This window comes from Capsicum annuum, chromosome 1 (genome assembly GCF_002878395.1).
Source record: "Capsicum annuum cultivar UCD-10X-F1 chromosome 1, UCD10Xv1.1, whole genome shotgun sequence".
Classification (NCBI taxonomy): domain Eukaryota; kingdom Viridiplantae; phylum Streptophyta; class Magnoliopsida; order Solanales; family Solanaceae; genus Capsicum; species Capsicum annuum.
In genome coordinates, this window is record NC_061111.1 from 114364092 (window position 1) to 114383728 (window position 19637).

At 34.6% G+C, this 19637-nt stretch overlaps 1 non-coding gene across 1 annotated transcript; it reads left to right on the top strand.

Annotated features, from left to right (window-relative positions):
* The first annotated feature begins 3264 nt into the window (after nt 1-3264).
* On the top strand, nt 3265-3369 carry LOC124892110. Its single transcript, XR_007050077.1, has one exon. It is a non-coding gene; the product is annotated as a small nucleolar RNA R71 (small nucleolar RNA).
* The last annotated feature ends 16268 nt before the right edge of the window (nt 3370-19637 follow it).

A 19637-nucleotide genomic window follows, 5' to 3' on the forward strand; every position in this document is an offset into this window, starting at 1 on the left:
CTCGATTCTGCTCTGAGTACTAGTGGATCACTAAGAGCCAAGAGTATATTTTACAAGTCTTAGGTTTAAATCATAGAATGTCCAATGTTCAATTTATTTGGGTTCTATGCAGCTCACGACTAGACCTTACAAGTTGTAAAATCTTATTATGAGTGGGTCGGTGGAGTCGTAAGTTGGGTAGTGTATACGGGTCTAAAAAAATTTCTTGGTTATGACTCATAGTCAGGAGTCATAAGGTCTGAGTATGCGTCAAAGGGTTGACTAGTCCCAAAGGCGACTTATTCTAATTTTTAAGTTAAGGGCATTCTGGAAATTTCTTCTCTTGACTAACTTAAAACCCACTCCTTATAACTTCTTTAGGGAATCATTACCTATGATAAACACATCAAATAACCTCTTAGAATACTCCCAAATCCTCATGTTCAATAAAACTTATGGTTTTCATCAAGCTAATCAATGTGAGCTTTCAAGGGTAATTTCTCTCCATACTTCTTGGTGACTAAGTCATGTAACTCCTCCCTCATTGTCAATTTTTTAAAAGCATGTGATTTAAAATATTGTCCAAGGAATATTGATATTGGGTTTTGAATTATGGGTTGAGGGCTTTTAATATAAATTGTTTAAATGTTACTTCCATGTTATCTATGAAACTATTGTGTTTAAATTGATAGTTGGTAAATGCAATGGGGTTCATAGGAATGGTGGATGGAAATAGGGGTACAATGGAATCCCCTAAATTGATTTTTTTGATATGGAAATGGGTAATAATATCAACCAATTTGCTTAATTGATTTTTGTATGTGCATTATCACCTGGCTTATTTCTTAAACTAATTCATGATATAAATTGTTAAATAGTTAAGGATGGTTGTATAAACCTTGTGGGGTACAAGGGAATCCCCCAAGTTCTTGTTAGAATGAAAACCTTATGGACTACATGGGAATCCCCCAAGTAAATTTAATAATAGAGTCTGTGGGGTACATGGGAATCCCCTAAGATTTGGCTTAATGACATTGCTTGCAAGATATAGTAAGTATTATGATGCCACTTAATAATTCCTTAATAATTGACACCATGAATTTGTAGTTTGGTTCTATGTTAAATGTTTTAATTAGGCAATAATTGGGGATTATCATAGCTAGCTGTGAAGGTGTGAGTCAGGAATGTTGACACTGGAAACTCATGTTTGCCGACATGAGGATTTGTCTTGGTGACCATGTACTAGTAGGGTACGAGGGAATCCCCCAAGTATATATACATACATATGTATCATAGATGGCGAAGGGTATATGGGAATTCTCAGCCACTTATGGTATATTTGGTTTGTCCGGCTAACATATAGTGGGGCCCATCCAGAGGGTAACCATTCACCCATATAGCCTATGGGTAGATTATGATAGTAATGCTTTACAACCTAGATTAAGGATTTAAAGTACTTGCTAAGCCTTGTTCCTTATCCTGACATGGTATATATATATGTATGTATTTGCATATGGTCATGTCTGTTGATTTAACTTGGTTTTTGAATGATGAAATTGCTTTATCTTTATCCCTGATTTAAATGCTAGAAATGACAATACTAACCATCTTCGAATGTTGTATCCCCACAAAATACAGCAATCGGTCATACTTTCACTCCTCTTACATAATGACTAGGTTATTCGGGTACTATTTTTGAGTCAAATTGAAGTGGTGAGCTTCCATAATTTGGAAGACCCCATTCCTTTCTATGGATTCCTTCATGTCCTTACTATTTTTTTTTGTTATTAGTTTTGGCTATTATTGGGGGCATGTGTCGACTAGGTATTCTTTAGATTTAATTAGAGCCTTTGTTGGACTACTGTGGACATGGCCAATATTGGTTGGTTATTTTTGGTCATTTTTGTTATACTTAACATAACGTTTGTAAATTGATATTCTCTTATCTTGCTATACGTGCAAAATTCATCTGACATAGGGTGTATTATGATTGATATTTTAGGTATTGGGGTTGTCTTCGATTCTTGTTGAATTTGAGATAACCGACATGGTGAGGCCCTGGTTTGGATCATGTCACATATCCTAGAATTTCTTAGATGGCTTCTAGCAATGGGATATTGATTGAAATATTCCTATGCTTGGGAAAGAACTTCTTGAGTTTGACATTCTCCTTTTTTTTCTTGAGTCTTTATGGGAATGGAGGAGGGATTTGCATTAGAGGCAAGGGGTGACATTGCAGTTCATATCTCTTTTTTTCATCATCCTCAACTACTTTAGGAGTTCCCTCCTCATCAACCATCTCTTTAATTCTCATTGGTTTTTCATCATCCCCTTCTTGAGACTTTGGAGTCTTATGATTTGACTCACTTATATGCTTCTTCTTTTTGTTTATTTGATTATTAAGAGACTTTTCTTTTACCTTAACCTCACGTGCACGAAACTCTTTACTGCTTAGGGCGACAATTGTTAATGCATTACCATTATTTTTAAGATTTACCACTGTATCACTTGAGAGAACACCTTTAGGCCTAGGCATTAAGTGCGGTTAAGATTTGGCCAATTTGGTTCTCAAATTATTTAATTGTTGTCGAGTGTGATGTAACTATTTGTTTGATTTGAGAAAATTCCCATTTAGTTCTGGAAACATCTTGTCCATTCCTTCCACTCTCACCAAGATTCTAGCAAGCACATGCTCAGTTTTGAACTTTTTAGGATCCACGGGATTTGACTCCTTTCTATTCAAAAGTTCATATGGGGAACATAGCTATCATAATCCCTTTCTATACCTCTCTAATCATAATCTCTATCTTTCTCACGCAATTCCCATTCTATATCACAATCATTCCAACCTGGCTCTCATGTTTTTCTTGATAGGCCGGGCGGGACCCCCTAAATAGTTTGCCAAGTGTGTTGTTTATTCATCAAGGTCCTTTGCTTCATCCTCATCATACAACTTAGATACCAAAACATTGATTGCTTTTGTGGCTGCACTCATCACATGCCTTTTAAGGAGTTCTAATTGTTTCATCATCTTAACTAAATTTTCATCCCTCTCTTCATATTTCTTCCTTTGCTCTTTTTTAATAAACAAGGTGGTGGGGGACTCCATGGCTACTTTGGTGTCACTTTTTTGCCACCCTTATTTTTCTTAGTGATGTGTTCAAGATAAGTGAAGCCACTCCTCATGATAACTTTACAAGTGACCTATCGGTCGTGTTGTCCACCATGGTCTTGTTTAGTTGGACCAACAACACATAGAATATTTGGGGAAGCATCTTCTCCAGTACTTCGTGGTTGGGGCATTTCAAAATCTTTTCATTAAATCTCTCTCACACATCATATAGATCTCCTCATTGAATTGACAAAAAATTGTAATTTTATCTTGCAATTTCAACATCTTTGTAGGAGGGAAATATCGATTCAAAAAGGCATCTATAAGATAGACCCAAGATTTGATAGACCCGGCACATAGAGACTTCAACCACCACACCGCTTCACTCATTAAAGAAAATAGGAATATCCTAAACCTAATGGACTCTTATGTCATATGAGTAATGTCAAATTGGGCACACATCTCAACAAAAAATTTCAAATGTAGATATGGATAGTCATGTGCTTTACCCCAGAATAGACCCTTCATTTGTAACATATGTAGCATCACACTTGTCATGTCAAATACCTTTTTTACATCATTACAGAGATTGTCGATGACACTAGAACAACCTACATCATGAAGATAATCCTCATCATCGAGGTGCTTATTAAATGATAACTCATTGCTCCCATTGTGACTAATAGTGTCCTGATTACTATGAAAATCACCCTAACAATACAAAAATGACAAACAAATGTAAATAAAAACATTATGGGCAAACCCAAAGTTACTAACAATACCACACAAGCAAACACTAAGTTTCACTCCTCCGTAACAATCCTATTTATGATAACACTCAACATACACTATTATTTAGGTGCAAGGAAATCGTTCTCAATATAATAAACCAACTTTGATTGTGGTTGAATCCACGAGGAGTTTAATTTATCATTTGAAAGCCACTAGGTGTTGACCCACAATATAGACATAAAGCAAAGCATAAACTAAATTTAGGGGATACAATTTAAAACTTAGCTAAAAAAAATCTACTCGTGACACTAAGTAAGAGAGACAAATTATTGAATGAAATCCAATGAGAGGAAGACCTTAGGATATACTATCCTAGGGCTTAATCAAGTATGGGTGTTTGAGCATTAGTCTTCTTCTTAGTCAAAGATTTGGGAAGGTTATATTTTAACTCTTAGTGTTAGTCTTTCAACAAAACATCAAGATTCGCTCATGGATTATTTCAAATACCTCATGAGAATGCCAAAATTACCAATCCAAGACCTTAACTTAGCATCCCTACTTATAGGATGATGAGAATCAATATAGCTATACCACATACCAACCTTATTTCTAAGATAATGCTAAGGAAATAACTAGTATCAAATAGTTGTGCAAAATTACTCATCACACACTTCTCTCTTTTAAGGATGATTTGGGATCCAAGTGAATCAGGGCTTTCATCCATAACTCTTAATTCAACCATAGATTAATAGCAAAACCCAACATCAATAACTAAATAATATGGACTAAAAAGCAATACCCATATAAAATTACACCCTATTCAAACATAATCCTAAGATTAATATTTAGCTACTCATGAGATTGGAGAAAAGAGATATACCCAAATTAACATTCAATGCTCCATTGAAAATCAAAGAAAGAGTAATCCACACTTCCAAATCAAATTACAACTAAAAATCTTTAGGATAATTTAGCAACAATTGTCTTTTTCCAAAATTGGGATCTTTTCTCATCACTGCAAAAATTGAAAATTAGTTTCAAGATATCCTAATTGTTCAAGGGTTTTGGCCTTTTGAGACTTGGATTCAGCTGAGTGAATTTATAAAATTTCTCTTGGACACTTTGTTACACCATTGTGATTGCTATTTTTGGATTGTGTTTGCTTATCCATAATCACGTGGATTCTGGTCGCAATCACCATTGCTGACCGTGGTTGACCGACCTTGATCGTGATCCTTTAAACATGATTATGATAATTAGGGGTTTCCTAATTCCCATCTCTTAATCATTTTTGTCCATTTTCCTTTCCTTTCATCTTGATTTTTACTCACTTTCATCGTGAGCCCTATAAGACTGTAAAATCTAAAAGTGAATACATTCAAATGGAGAATTACTCTCAAATACACAATTTAATCATAGTAATGTGCACAAATTTGGATGTCAATGAGTGGTAAATATGACACTCATCACTTTTCTATAATAAGTTGGTGGCATGACTATAGATAAGCTTAACTTTGACAAATAGCAAGACACCTAGGTTTTGTTGTCTCATATATAAGGATAATATACGAACAACAAAACCTAGTTTTTCTCATACAAAAATTGAAATTTCAAGAATAAAAATCCACTCATGAACATAACTAATACAACGGACTCCCTTATCTTAAATCTTGTGTTTTTTTTATTATTGGTTCTTTTGGTATTATATAGAAATCTACTCCTAATTATAATGGATAGTAGATGTGTAGGTTGTCCATGTCTTAGTTCGAGTGGAAGGAACTAGAGTTTTTTGTTTGAGTAATTTTTAAGTTGGTCAAGTATTTTGTTTATCTCTTTCTAGTGTTATGTTTTTCTATAGAGTTGCCTAGAATGTGTGAATAAAGTTAGTCAATTGTAAGTGTGTTATAGTTATCACACTATTCTTGTGATAATGTTTTTACAAAAATTTGTGATTATAGGACTTTGTAACCACTTGGTGGCTTAAAGAAAAGTGAAGATTGGAAATCTTGATGGCAGGTCATAGTCTTTACTTCCTTTGAGAAAGGAAGTTTCCACATAAACTTTTAGTGTTCCTTACTTTAAACTTTTAGTGTTCCTTACTTTGTTGCACCATCTCTTCTTTATTTATTCTGCACTGTATTTATAGGTTAAGGACCAGGTCCTGTTGTGTTTGGCAGACTCATATTCTCCATCACAAAGGTAGTAGACAAGATTTGTAAATCTATAACATTGGTATATCTTCTTTCTCTATCTTCCACACTCATAAATTCAATCTCTAAAATATTCTCTACGCTCATTCTTTTACAAAAAATCTTTAGTTCAAAAATATTCTATTTAAAATAATGTCTGCTTTGAATTTCATCCTCATCATTTTTGGTAAAGGATCGAGAAACCAAGACTCAACTTATTTCAAGAGTGAGAACAATGGTCTCTACAGCCTTCTTCTTGGGCATTGTCTCTCCACTCATCTTTTTATGCATCTTATAGTCAAGCCTTCCTTCTTTTGTTGGCATCATCGTCTTGTTTATCTATATGAAAGATACATTCATATAGTGCTTTGCAAGCATTATATTCCACTATCTAGCTCTAGCTCTAGTAATTTATGTAGTGCTTGAAAATTTTGCAAGTCACACAAATTGTTGCTTCCTTATCGAGTTAATAAAAGTTCTTCCATTTTAAAACTTATTTTTGTTGATGTTTGGGGGTCCCTCTCCTTTATTCTCCTGTGATGGTCACAAATATTTACTTTTTTGTTGATGATTTTTCTGGCTCTACGTGGAGTTATCTAAGGTTCCTAAATTCTAATGTTGTGACTATTTCTGATCAATTTTATCTACTAATTGAAAGGAAATTTAATGCTAAAGTTAAAACTATTCAAACAGATTGGGGTGGATTTTTTCTAATAAAATCAATTTTTTCAAAACATGGCAAATTGCATCACCTTACTTCTCTTTATACACATGAATAGCAGGTTAAAATAGAATGTAAACATCGTCACATAGTAGAAACTGTTTTAAGCATCATGGCTGACTGATGAACCATGGTTTCATGGTATTTTTATGCTTAAACTAAAAAAAATATGCATGTATGTAGGTCATATTATTATATATGATGTGTGTTTGTGTTTATGTTGAAGGAAAATAGAGTTGGAAGTCAAAGAAAATAAATTAAGAAGAAAAAACACCAAAAAGTAAGTCATTATCTATACTACGAGTTGTTGGGAAACTAAACAACTCGTCATACAAATCATCAGGTGACCAATGAGGGATTCTGAAGAGAAAAACAAAGTGTATGTTGTATATGACTCATAGGATCCGACCACAAGTCATATAGAGGATCTTGCTAAGCAAATATGGGTGTAAATTCCTAAGATTTTACAAGTTGGATCCCAGAGACTAATAAGGAGTCATAATGTTTAGCTACGACTCATCTTGATGATCATTTTAAGAAAGATGAGAAAAGATCTAAATGTTGAAAATTCATTGGAGAGACAATAAGTCTAGCCAATAATTCATCGGGATACATGATGAGTCGTTACCACTGAGTACATAAGTTAAGAAACAGAGCTGACAACGAGTCTCAATCAATCCAGATGACTCGTTGCCAGAGGCATATCAACTACTAACCTTATTTTTATATTTTGTTTTGCTTAGGATTTATAGCTTATTTTGAGAAACTATAAATACCCCTTGGATTATTTTGTATTAGTTTATGCACTATTTACATTCAGAACACTATATTGATTCTAAGATTTGACTTTTTTTTTTGGAATCCATTGTTCTTGGTTTTTATGAATTATTATTATTTTGAGGTACTGTGTATTTTTTTAAATTATTGTAAGATTATTCATATGATTTATTTGTTTAATTCAATGGATGTTCTTGCAAACATAAGCCACTTAACCACTTAAATAGGATAGTCATAATCCTGGCTGAATAATAAAGTTGAGAAAGTGCAAAGTCATTCTAGATTAGTATTTATACATATATTGTGATCTTCTTCGAGATGATTTCTTTTTTAATGATTCTAGAAGTTAAGAACTTGTCCGTATTTGGGATAATCTTCACAAGAGAGGTTTATATTAGGAGAAGAAGATTGCAACAATAATTTGTGGCTACCAATCCTTTTCTAATTAAATTGATACCAAAAAGGAGATAGTTAATGTAAGATCTATGATAAGGGTTAGTAAGGTGATACACTGTGACTCGCAAGGTGAAAAATAAAATTTACCAATGGCATTCACAAGGCATTTGGTGATACATATCTTGTCAGATTCTGTATGCAAGGCATTAGGATAGTTTAATGGAGCATAATAAGTCCACGGAGTTAGGAAGTCAGAGGGAAAAAAGTCCTCGTACTCTTCTTATAGTGATTTCAAACAAAAGAGACAAAGACTTGTTACTTCTACGAGTGTTCTCATAAAATCCCACCATTTACTTTTCTACATTTGTTTATTACTTCATCAAGTTCTATAGAACTATTCTCCATATTTTTTGTGTTTGACCCCAACCTCTATTTTGGTTCTTTATTTGACAACAATTGTCTTACATTTTTGGAGGTTGGCTATATTAAATTTGGGTGTCATTGCTAGGGAATATGGCTTTGGATTTATTGAAAAAGATTGTTGAAGTTAGTTTTTACTTTTCTATTATTCTTGGGGTGTACACCAGTGTATGCCCAATACTAGAAGTCAAGGTAATCCCCTGATCCTCAAATTATCCAAATCTTTAAGAACCTTTTGAAAAAGCTATAGGATATCGAAACATGGCCATGATGCTCATCACGAGTAGCCTTAAAATGATCTACCTGCTTTGCATCTGCCTCTTCTACATGGTGTTCAAGAGATAACTGAGGAAACCATAACTCGATTATTAGATAAAGAGCGGAAGGAGGATTCTAACAGTCGGGTGGCTTAAGAAGATAGAATAAGGCAAGAAGTAGATAGTCAAAAAAACATAATAGCTCTCAAAGAGAGAGAGCTAAAGAAACCCCAGCTTTCAATACTTTTTCGTATATTATGATCCAAAGGAAGACTTGGGGTATCGTCAGCCTACCGAGATAAAAGCTATTATTCCACTTGAAATACATCAAAAAAGTGAAGGTTGATATAGTGTTATGATTCAATTATTCAAGGTTCAAATAATCAAGAGAGTCACACCCGTCAAATAATCAAGAGAGTTTCCTTAAGGAGATTAAGGGATATATTTTGGGATTGAACAAAAAAATAGAATCGTATGCTAATGCGATTAAGAAGCTTGAGTAGTAGTTTGGTCGGATGTCAATTACTTTAGATCAGTTTCAGGTAGGCACTCTTTCGAGCAATAGTATGCAGAATCTAAAGAATAACAATCACTATTTAGAAATCACCTCTCAGAGTAGGAAAAGGACTATTGATCCCTCTATGCCTGTAGTTAACGAGGTTCAAAATAATGGTGTTGATATCAATGATGCACCCAAAGAAAAATCTAAATATCCGATGACTAGTGGTGAGTCATCACTAAAATTGGTGACTGTGGAAAAATAAGTTTAGAAGGATAAAGGTAAAAGGAAGAAATCCAAGCGTATAATGAGAACCATTCCATGACCTCCCCATCTTTTCCTTAGAGATTGAAGAAAAAAATAAGGTAAGTATCAGAATTTTGTGTCGATGTTGAAGGAATTGTCTGTTAATAGTCCTCTTATGAAAGCATTAGAGAAGATATTTGTCTATGAAAATTTCATGAATGATTTGGTTACTATGAAAAGGATAGTCATTTTTTAGCCTATTGATAATATGCACCATTGCAGTGCTATTGCTTTCTGATCTCTAGTTGAGAAGGGGAAAGACCCCATAGCATTTATTATTCCATATATGTTTGGGTCCCTTAACTTCACTCAAGCATTATATGATTTGGAAACTAGTATAAATTTGATGTCGTTGGTTGTGTACAAGAAGTTAGGGTGCGAGGAACCCAATCCAACATCTATGACAACTTTTATAGCCAAACACACCATCAAGAAATCAATTGGTATAATATGTGATATGTTTTTGAAGGTAGCATCTTTCATATTTCTAGCTGATTTTGTGATTATCGACTATGAAGTGGATTTTGATGTTCTTATTTTCTTGAGAAAGCCCTTACTAGCTATGGGTAGGGAATTGTTTACATGGAATAAGGTTGATGAAATTCTAGATCAATGATGACTAGTTTACTTTTAATATTTGTCAATTGATGCAGCAACCGAATGATATGTGGTGGTGTCTATGATAAACACTATTCATGATGATACATTGATTACACCTATTAAGGATGGGCACAAGGTTTTAGCACTGGCTACAGTAATCATGAACTTTGACAATAACGATATCGAGAAGTATTTTAAGATGGTGAGCGCACTGTTCGACTAATGTTCTTATTATTATACACCAAAAAAGTTAGATCTTTATTTGAAGAATAGTGCGAATCCGCCAGCTCGACCATCTTTTAAGGACCACCAATAATGGAATTAAAGGCCCTCTTATCTCACTTGTAATATGTATTTTTGGGGTACGATAATACCTTTCTATTCCTTATTGCTGCTAATTTATAGGAAACACAAGTAGAGGTGTTGATTTCAGTTTTGCAGAGATTCAAAAGGGCCATCAACTGGACTATTATAGATATTGTGGGGATTCCACCTGGTATTTGTACTCATAAAATTCACCTTGAACCAAAGTATGTGTTATTTATCAAGCACTAAAATCATTTGAATCCATCTATGAAATAGGTGACACAGAAAGAGATTATAAAGTTGTTAGATATGGGCATGGTTTGTCCTATTTTTGATAGCAAGTAGGTGAGCCCTATTTAATATGTACCTAAGAAGTGTGGGATCAATGTGGTCCCAAACAAGAAGAATAAGTGTGTGCCTATGAGATCAGTTACTAGATGGAGAGTGTGCATGGACTATAGAAAGGTGAAAATGTAGACACAAAAGGTCCATTTTCCTATGCTTTTCATGGATCAGATGCTAGATAGACTTGTAGGTAGAAGTTGGTACTATTATTTTGATGGTTATTCAGGGTAGAATCATATATCCATTACCTCTAAATATCAAGAAGAGACTACTTTTACATGACCCTATGGTACTTTTGGAGTCAACAAGATGCCTTTCAGAGTTTGTGATGATCCTACCACCTTTTAGCATTGTATGATGTCAATATTTTTTTATATGGTTGAGAACACTTTAGAGATCTTTATGGATTTTTTATGCTTGTTAGACACTCTTTTGATGATTGCCTGGCCCATTTGGACAATCCACTTTAGAGATTTAAGGAGTGCAATCTGGTAGTGTTGCTCAGGCCTTGACGCCCTCAAGGATCATTAAAATTAAAATAACCAAAAGTTTCATTGGCCTTATTCCAAAATTCTAATGTCCTTCTTTCACCAATTCTACTTTCCGTTATTTGTGGGATATTTGAAGAAGTGCTTTGTATATCACAAAAGTCCTCTCTAACTCAAAGAATTTGTTTGATTCTCCCTATAAAAATAGTTAAGGAAAAAGGGGTGCTTTTGTTAATGTACTAAGTAGAGAAGATCTCCTTGGCTCACGAGGTGGTTTTAAGCTATAGAGGATTTTGAAGTAATTTTAAATTTGGAAAAGTGCCACTTTATAGTGAAGGAATGGATTTTTCTCAAACGTAACATTTCAAAGAGGGGTAATGAGGTTCACAATGCAAAGATAGAGGTAACTGAAAGATTAACCCCTCTGATTTTTGTTGAAGGTATTAGAAGTTTCTTGGGTCATGCTGGGTTCTTAGGAGGTTAATCAAGAAATTCTCTAAAATTGCTAATCCAATATGCAAAATTTTAGAGGAGGTAAAGATCATGTTTGATGATACGTGTCTAAAGGACTTTGAGTTCCTTAAGGAGTGGATGATCTCTGCTCCAATTTTTATGTCCCCAGATTGGTCCTTGCATTTTGAGGTGATGTGTGATGCTAATGATGTGGCATTAAGAGTTTTCCCAGGATAAAGGCATAAAAAAAATCCTGCACCTAATCTATTATGCCAACAAATCATTTAACACCTTATAGAAAAATTATACAGTTTCCGAAAAGGAGTTACTCGCGGTGGTTTTTACTTTTGAGAAACTTTTGTCCTATTTGATAGGGAATAAAGTCCAAGTTCAATCTGATCATGCAGCATTGAGGTATCTTTTTTCAAATAAAGATGTTGAACCAAGGTCGGTTCATTTGGTACTCTTGTTGTAAGAATTTTACTATGAGGTAAAACACCGAAAAAGCATTAAAAACTAAGTTGTAGATCACCAATGCCGCCTCGATGAGGAGGCAATGCTGAAATTAGGGGATAAGCTTGAAATAGATGATACTTTTCCAAATTAGTAGGTCTTGTAAGCATCATAAGACTTAATCCCCTGATTTTTTTTTTGAAAACTATTAGGAAAGTGATTTTGTCCAAAAAGATTCATCAGTTCAGCAGCGAAAGCGGTTTATGCACGAGGTGAGAGATTTTTTTTGGGATGAGACTTAAAATTTTTAGTTACATGCAGATGTAGTATTTAGAGGTGTATTCCTGAGGTGGGGATGATAAGCATTCATGAGGCATGTCATTCATCACCAGTTGGGGGTCATCATGGTGGTACCCGTATAGACCACAAAATTTTATAGTGTGGGTACTATTGGCCAACTTCTGAAAAAGATTCTAATGATTATGCTCGGGCCTGTGATCAGTGTCAGTGTCAAGTTAATATTTCATAGAAACATTAACTCCCCATAACACCTATCTTTGAGTTAGAGTTATTTTATGTTTGGGGAATTGATTTCTTCGGTACATGTGTGAGTTCTTCTGGGATGACGTATTACTGGTGGTAGTTGACTATGTTTCTCAATGGGTGGTTGTGGTTACATTTCCCAATAATGAGGGTCGAAGATTCGTCACAATTTTAAAGAAGAACATCTTTTCATAATTATACACTCCACATGCTATTATTAGTGATGGTGGGTCCTACTTTTATAATCTCCTACATAAGGCCCTTCTTGAAAAATATGGTGTAATGCATAAGGTGGCAAATCCTTACTATCCCCAGAAGAATGGGCAGGTTAAGGTCTCTAGTCATGAGATCAAGTCCATAATGGCAAAGACTACGAATGAAAATAGAAATGATTGGTCAAAAAAGCTAGACGATTCACTTTGGGCTAATCGGACAACTATTAAGATCCCCATAGCTACCTCTCTATATCACCTTATGACGGTAAGGCATGCCACTTTCTAGTCAAACTTGAGCACATGGCACTATGGGCATTGAAAAAGCTAAATTTTGAGGAAAGTCATGCAGCAAATTTGAGGATGGGCAAGGTGAGTGAGTTTAATAAATTCTAGCTCCAAGCTTATGATAATTCATCTTAGTAAAAGAATAAAATGAAGCTATATCATGAAAAGAATATTGAGAAAAGATTATTCCAACCAAATGATATAATACTGTTGTATAATTCAAGACTCCAGTTGTTTCCTGCAAAGTTAAAGACTAGGTGGAATAGACCATTCCCTGTTGTTAAGAGCATTCCTGCATGGTGTTATTGAGTTTAAGTGAGATGGAGAAGCCCCATTCAATGTGAAAGAGTATTATGTTAAGCACTATATGGTAAATACTAATGTAGTAAAAGTTTGTGTTGATATGAGCCTCGGCGAAGTATGAGTTGCCAAGGCAACTACATTAATGTGCGATATTAAATATGGTACTGTATAGGAGGCAACCCATGGGTTAGTTGGTGAAGTTTGAGTATCAAACCTATCCATGTCGTGCCACAATATTGAATTAAGCACTGCATAAGAGGCAACCTATGTTTTGTACTTATTACATTATAGAGTAACTTGTGTGTTCAGTGTGCAAGGTTGAAAATGCAGGAAAAGACCAAAAATTTTTCTAGTTCATAGGTCCCTACGAGTCGTAGTGACTCATCAAGAGCATCCAATGTAACATCTCTCAAGTAAGAGATCTTTAGAGTCATGATGACTCTCATAATGAGTCATTGTGTATGAAAATAACTTTTCATGACTTGAGAGCCAAGTAAGTCTATAGATCTTAACATAGGTAGACTATGAATCATAGCCACATGCTTTGAGTCATTGTCAGGAGTCATTGATAGGCCTGACACCGCGACTCAAATTGGCTATACCGATTGACTCACAGGAAATAAAAGGGGATTCAAACTTCCAATTGATTCCTCTTCAAATTTGAAAAATGCTTGACTCTGTCAATTCATATAACTACTCTAAATACCTTGAATAAACCCTTAATCATCCCCCAACACCCTAAAAATCAAGGTCTAATAATTTTGTAAGTTGTATTCTCAAGAACGAGGCCACTAAACTCTAAGGAATCCAAGCAAATCTTTCTCTACTTTTGAAGTAAGTGCCTTAACTCATATTGTACATTCAAAATGCATGTTTAACTATTGATGAAAATACCTTAGATCTCATTGTTGAGTACTTTCCTAAGGCTAAAAACATTATTATGTAATTCTTGAGGAATTTCAAAATAGTAATAAATTAGAATAGACCTTGAGTTGGGGATGAATGTAAGTTTAAATTAGTTGATAAATTTATGGGTGAAGTCTGAGTACCCCTCGACAAATGGGAAGACGAACAAACCATGTTTAAACAAGTATGTTCCAATCATTACAGGCTATGTAATGACTTGTAGGGTAACTTAACAAGTCTTTAGGTAACTCATAGCCACTGACAACATGATTAGGTTGGGAGTAAAGTTCTTTAGTCACCCAATGAATCAGAGGGTGACTAGTGCTATGCCATCACATGTCACTCCACCCTACGATTGTTTAGATGAATCATAGTTCATAGAAACGAGTCATAGCCTGATCCATAAGGTGTCTAGCCACTGTTCGTACATTTTTTTTCTTTACTTTTATTTATTTATCATAGTAATGACTAATTTATGTTTTTTATCAGGTACAAATGGCCCAAAAAATGTCTCCAAAAAACAAACACCTAAGATGTAGGCTCGTACCACCACTTGGTATCTTAGGTATGAGACCACTAATGATGAATCCAATAGTTCTATGGAGGAATAAGTATAAAGGGTACTTATCTAGGCCATTCACCTCCATAGGCCAGGTCCCGAATGAAGAACCCCAGATAACCACCATTAGATTCCCCTCTCTAGTTTGAAGAGGAAGAAGAATTTGAACCAAGCCCCAAGAGTGATAATAAAGAAGATGATTTAGAATCTAGAAGAAATGAACGGTCAAAAAACGATAAAAGAAGATGATAGGTAGAAAGATGAAGGAAAAGTGTTGAGTTAGAATACACCGGTAGAGATAACTCCTCCTCTACCAACTCAATCTCTATAGATTACACTTGCCCTAGCTTCCATTATTAACCAATGGGGGTACCGCAGGATATAGGACCAATACGAGTGGGACAATGCCAATATCCCTATGATACAAAGGCTGACGAGAGGGTTCTACATTGAACCCAAATTGAGCATAGTTTGAATGTTTGCGATGGTGGAGTTCGAGGTTTAGTTTTATAAGTACCATTTAGAATTGATGATGAGGGACCCAGGTAGATTTAGACCAATATTTATCTAGAAATTTTATGTAACTTATCAGATGGAGATAAAGTGGGTTTTATCCATAAGGGATGTTATAAAAAGAAGGTGACCCCCAATATTCAGTATTTATTAGAAGTGTTAGGATGAACATCTCAACCCAGACCATATCCCAATTTTTATGCGAACTAAATATTTAGCTCCCTACAAATACTTTAGAGATTGATCACCACATAAAGAAATACAAAAGTTAAGACTAAGAAGATTGGTTCAGATTACAAGTTCATGCATTTTAGGTGGATTGATGGGATTATGGCTGTCGCACAGAAAAAGTTGCCTTGGGTTCTGGTCCCTTCAACTCTGATTATGAAGGTAACTTTGATCTTTATTTCTACTATATAGTGGATGTTTGTTAGACATCAGTAGAGTTTAACAATAGGGGACAATGTATTATATCCTGAGAGAACTACACTAGTCTTTGACATTAAGAAGGGATATGAGATTGATGTATGTAAATAATAATGACAGATATCTGTGATTAGATGGTGAGTACAGACACTAATCTGGCCTTCTCATGCCTATTGATGCAGATATATTTGGGTGAAGGGTTACTAAAGATTCCAAGAGTATTTCATTTCTTGATAGTTCACCAAACCATAAATTTTGGTGTGATTGGGGATTGTTCCAAAATTATATCAAAGGACAAGGTTGGAGCTACACTGCTCCGGCAGCCTTTTAGGCCAGTGGGCATATAGACATTTATACACCGGGTTTTATAGATCTTGGTGACATTCTTGCATAGACTGACTGTTCTAATCCATAGTTCTATACTGATGCTACAGGTTTCTCCGAGTCCTTAGATCCACCTCAGACTGCACGACTATCTATACAAAGAACACCTCTAGGTGGTTGTTCCTTAGTCTCACAGGAGTTTTTGACCAACGTGCTAAAAAGATTAAATACCCTCGAGCATCGAGTAACGAATATTGAGGAGAGGGTGCAACCTTAGGTAAAAAAGGATATCCAGAGTGAGATATGGGGTATATAAACCCGGTGTATAGTTTTTAGTATTAGATCGGCCAGAAGATGGCGGTTGTATATGAGGAGTTTCTCGCGCTCTAGGCTACTATTGAGGATATAGTTGCAAGGCCATTCCCCACATTTCCAATTATTGAGAAGATTCTTATGGACAAGGTGCTTTATATTTAGGGCACAAAGTATAAGGAAAAGACTATTGTAGAAGAACATAGAGAGAAAAAAATTATTATAAAGAGGAGAAAATATAAAGATGATGTATGAGCAGCATAGGTAGCCAACCTACAAACTTCACAGGACAATTTGACTAGGTTATAGAAGATGGGAGTGGGAGCTATTAGCTCCTAAATTGTTGAGACAAAATTTGCAGCTACAACTGAGATTAGTGGGGGCTATATTTTTCCTCCCAAAAGCCAAACTCCCTTGAGCGCACAGACCTTCATTGGTTCCACTGTTGATATGAGTGTCTCGGAAAGTGTTATGACCATAGATTATAAGAGAGGGGCTTATTTTAGGGTCCCACCTATTGAAACATCATGATCCGGTGCCTAGTGGGGCCGGGTATGTGTTTATCCCTTATTTCATTTCTTAGATATTCACTGGGGATAGTGCATAGTCTTTAGTTTGGTATGGGGGTATACCATAACTGAGGGTTTTTCTTGCCAACTTTCTTTTCCTGTCGGTTGTGCTATCACCGTAGAACTAGCATGTTTAGGGCGTATCATGTTTTGTTTTATATGTTATATTTAGTTTGTGTTTTACTAGGAGAAAAATAAGGAACCTAAAGGAAGTTTATTTTTTTTTAATTTTTCAACGCTTTGAGAAAGAAAATGTACCCTTCCAAAAAAAGTTCTAAGAACAATGAGATGTGAATATCTATGTGATTATTCAGAATCTTGTTATGACGTTAGGATGACGGACAAAATAATCATAGATTAAAAATTGCATGAACTGGATAGATAGTAGTTGACAATATAACCCTGTACTATGTAAGATACTTACCTAGTTTTCTTGGTGCATTTAATCTAGAACTTACCCGATTAGGCTTGCCTACATTGTAGGATAGTCAGTTAAGAGAGTATCATAGGTCATTTATGGTTCAGTCCACTCTTAGCCTAAATAACCATCCAAATATAAATAAGTATCCCTTGATTCCTGATTTGAAACTACATAGACGTATTTTCTTATTTTTACTTTTCACCTTCCTAGTTTAGTTAAAATGAACATATTTTGGAGATGGTCACTCCATGGACATTATGCATCTCAACACAGGCAATTCACCTGAATTGAGGGTGGGTATCATTGGGGTGCATATTTAAAATTTGGTATGAAAAAGGGTTTGAATAAGAGAAAAAACGTAGGATTGGGCATAGAAAAAAAAAAGAAATGATTAAAAGAAAAATAAAAAAGAGGGAATAAAAATATTGGAACCCAACATAAATAAACAATATAACAAAAATAGGAGAAATAAGGGAGAAATAAAAAATGGTTATGTATTTTTAGTGTCAATGAAGGTTAGTCACTAATTCTTGAATGTACCATAACAGCTCCCAAGCTTATGTTACAAGTCAAATAAAGTCTTATAGTGATCCTAGACCTATTAACTAAAAAACTTACGTAAAGTAAATAAGGTCAAGCTAATGGTATTCTATGTATGTTGATTGAAGCTTCTTTTATGAGTGTGTGTGTCTTATTATAGTCCTCATATTAACATGTATGATTATACTGTAAAAGTTGAACTTATTTGTTATGAGGGTACATGGGCTATATTTTAAGCTGCTTATCTATTATGGTAGTGTAACTTACATATTTGCTTGATTATTTGTCGCTAATTTATTTCTAGAGCTTGATTCCTTTATATCACATTGTTGTGCTTTATAGATCAACACAGTAGTTTTGAAAAGTTGGAAATATAAGGTGTGATGTTTTTACCTGAAATTGATTTGATTGTCCTAGGTACCTTAGGTTTCTCTTAGTTAAAATTCTAAATTTTGTTATGTGTTTTTTGCTTATGTATATGCAAACGTTCTAAGTTGAGCGTGTTGATATTCCATGGTTTCATGGTACCATCGATGCTTAAAATAAAAAAATATGTAAATATTTAGGTCATTTTATTAGATATGATGTGTGTTTGTGTTTATGCTGCTGGAAAACAGGGTTGAAAGTGAAGTAACATAAATTAAGAAGAAAAAGCATTGAAAAGTAAAGTCACTCCCTGGACTACGACTCATTGAGTGACAAAAAAGTTGTTGTCCAAATCATCAGGTAACCAGTGAGGGATTCTAAAGAGAAGAACAAAGTAGATATTGGCTACGACTCATAAAGTCTGACTACGAGTCATATAGAGTATTGTTCTAAGAAAAATAGTGGAAATTCTTAAGAGTTTACAAGTTGCATCAAGTGGATATGATACTAATAACAAGTCGTAATATATGTCTATGACTGTTCTGAGCATGATGAGAAAATATCTGAAAGTTGAAATTTCATTAGAGAGACAACAAGTCTAGCCAATAACTTGTAGTGAGATGTGATGAGTTGTTACCACTGATCATAAAAGAGAGGAAACAAATCTAACAATGAGTCGTCGTTATTTTGGTTAGGATTTTTAGGTTATTTGAGACACTATAAATAACCCTTGGATGCTTTTGTATTAGTTTATGCACTCTTTACATTCACAACAATATATTAATTCTAAGATTTCACTTTTGATTTTGGAATCCATTGTTCTTGGTTTTAACGTTTGATTATTAATTTTAGATTCTAGGTTTTTTCTTAAAATATTGAAAGATTATTTGTATGCTTTCTTTCTTGAATTCAATTGATGTTCTTGCAAACATAAGCGGCTAAACCACCTAACTAGGGTTGTGGGAACCCTTGTTATACATTGAAAGACATGTTCAGTTTTACATTGCAAGACTTATAGGTGCAATGTATTTTTTTATTTCAATCTACCATCCCTGTTTAGTTACAATGAACCTATTTTGGCTCTGGTCACTCCATGGACATTATGCATCTCAACACAGAAAAATCACCTGAGTTGAGGGTGGCTATCATAAGAATGCTTAGTTAAAATTAGGTATAAAAAAGGGTTTGAATATGAGAAAAAAAGTAGGATTGGGAGTGATGAAAATATGTAATAAAAAGAAAAATAAAAGAGGGAATAAAGAAATGGCACCCAACGTAAATAAACATTATAAGAAAATGGAAGAAATAAAAAAATTGTTGAG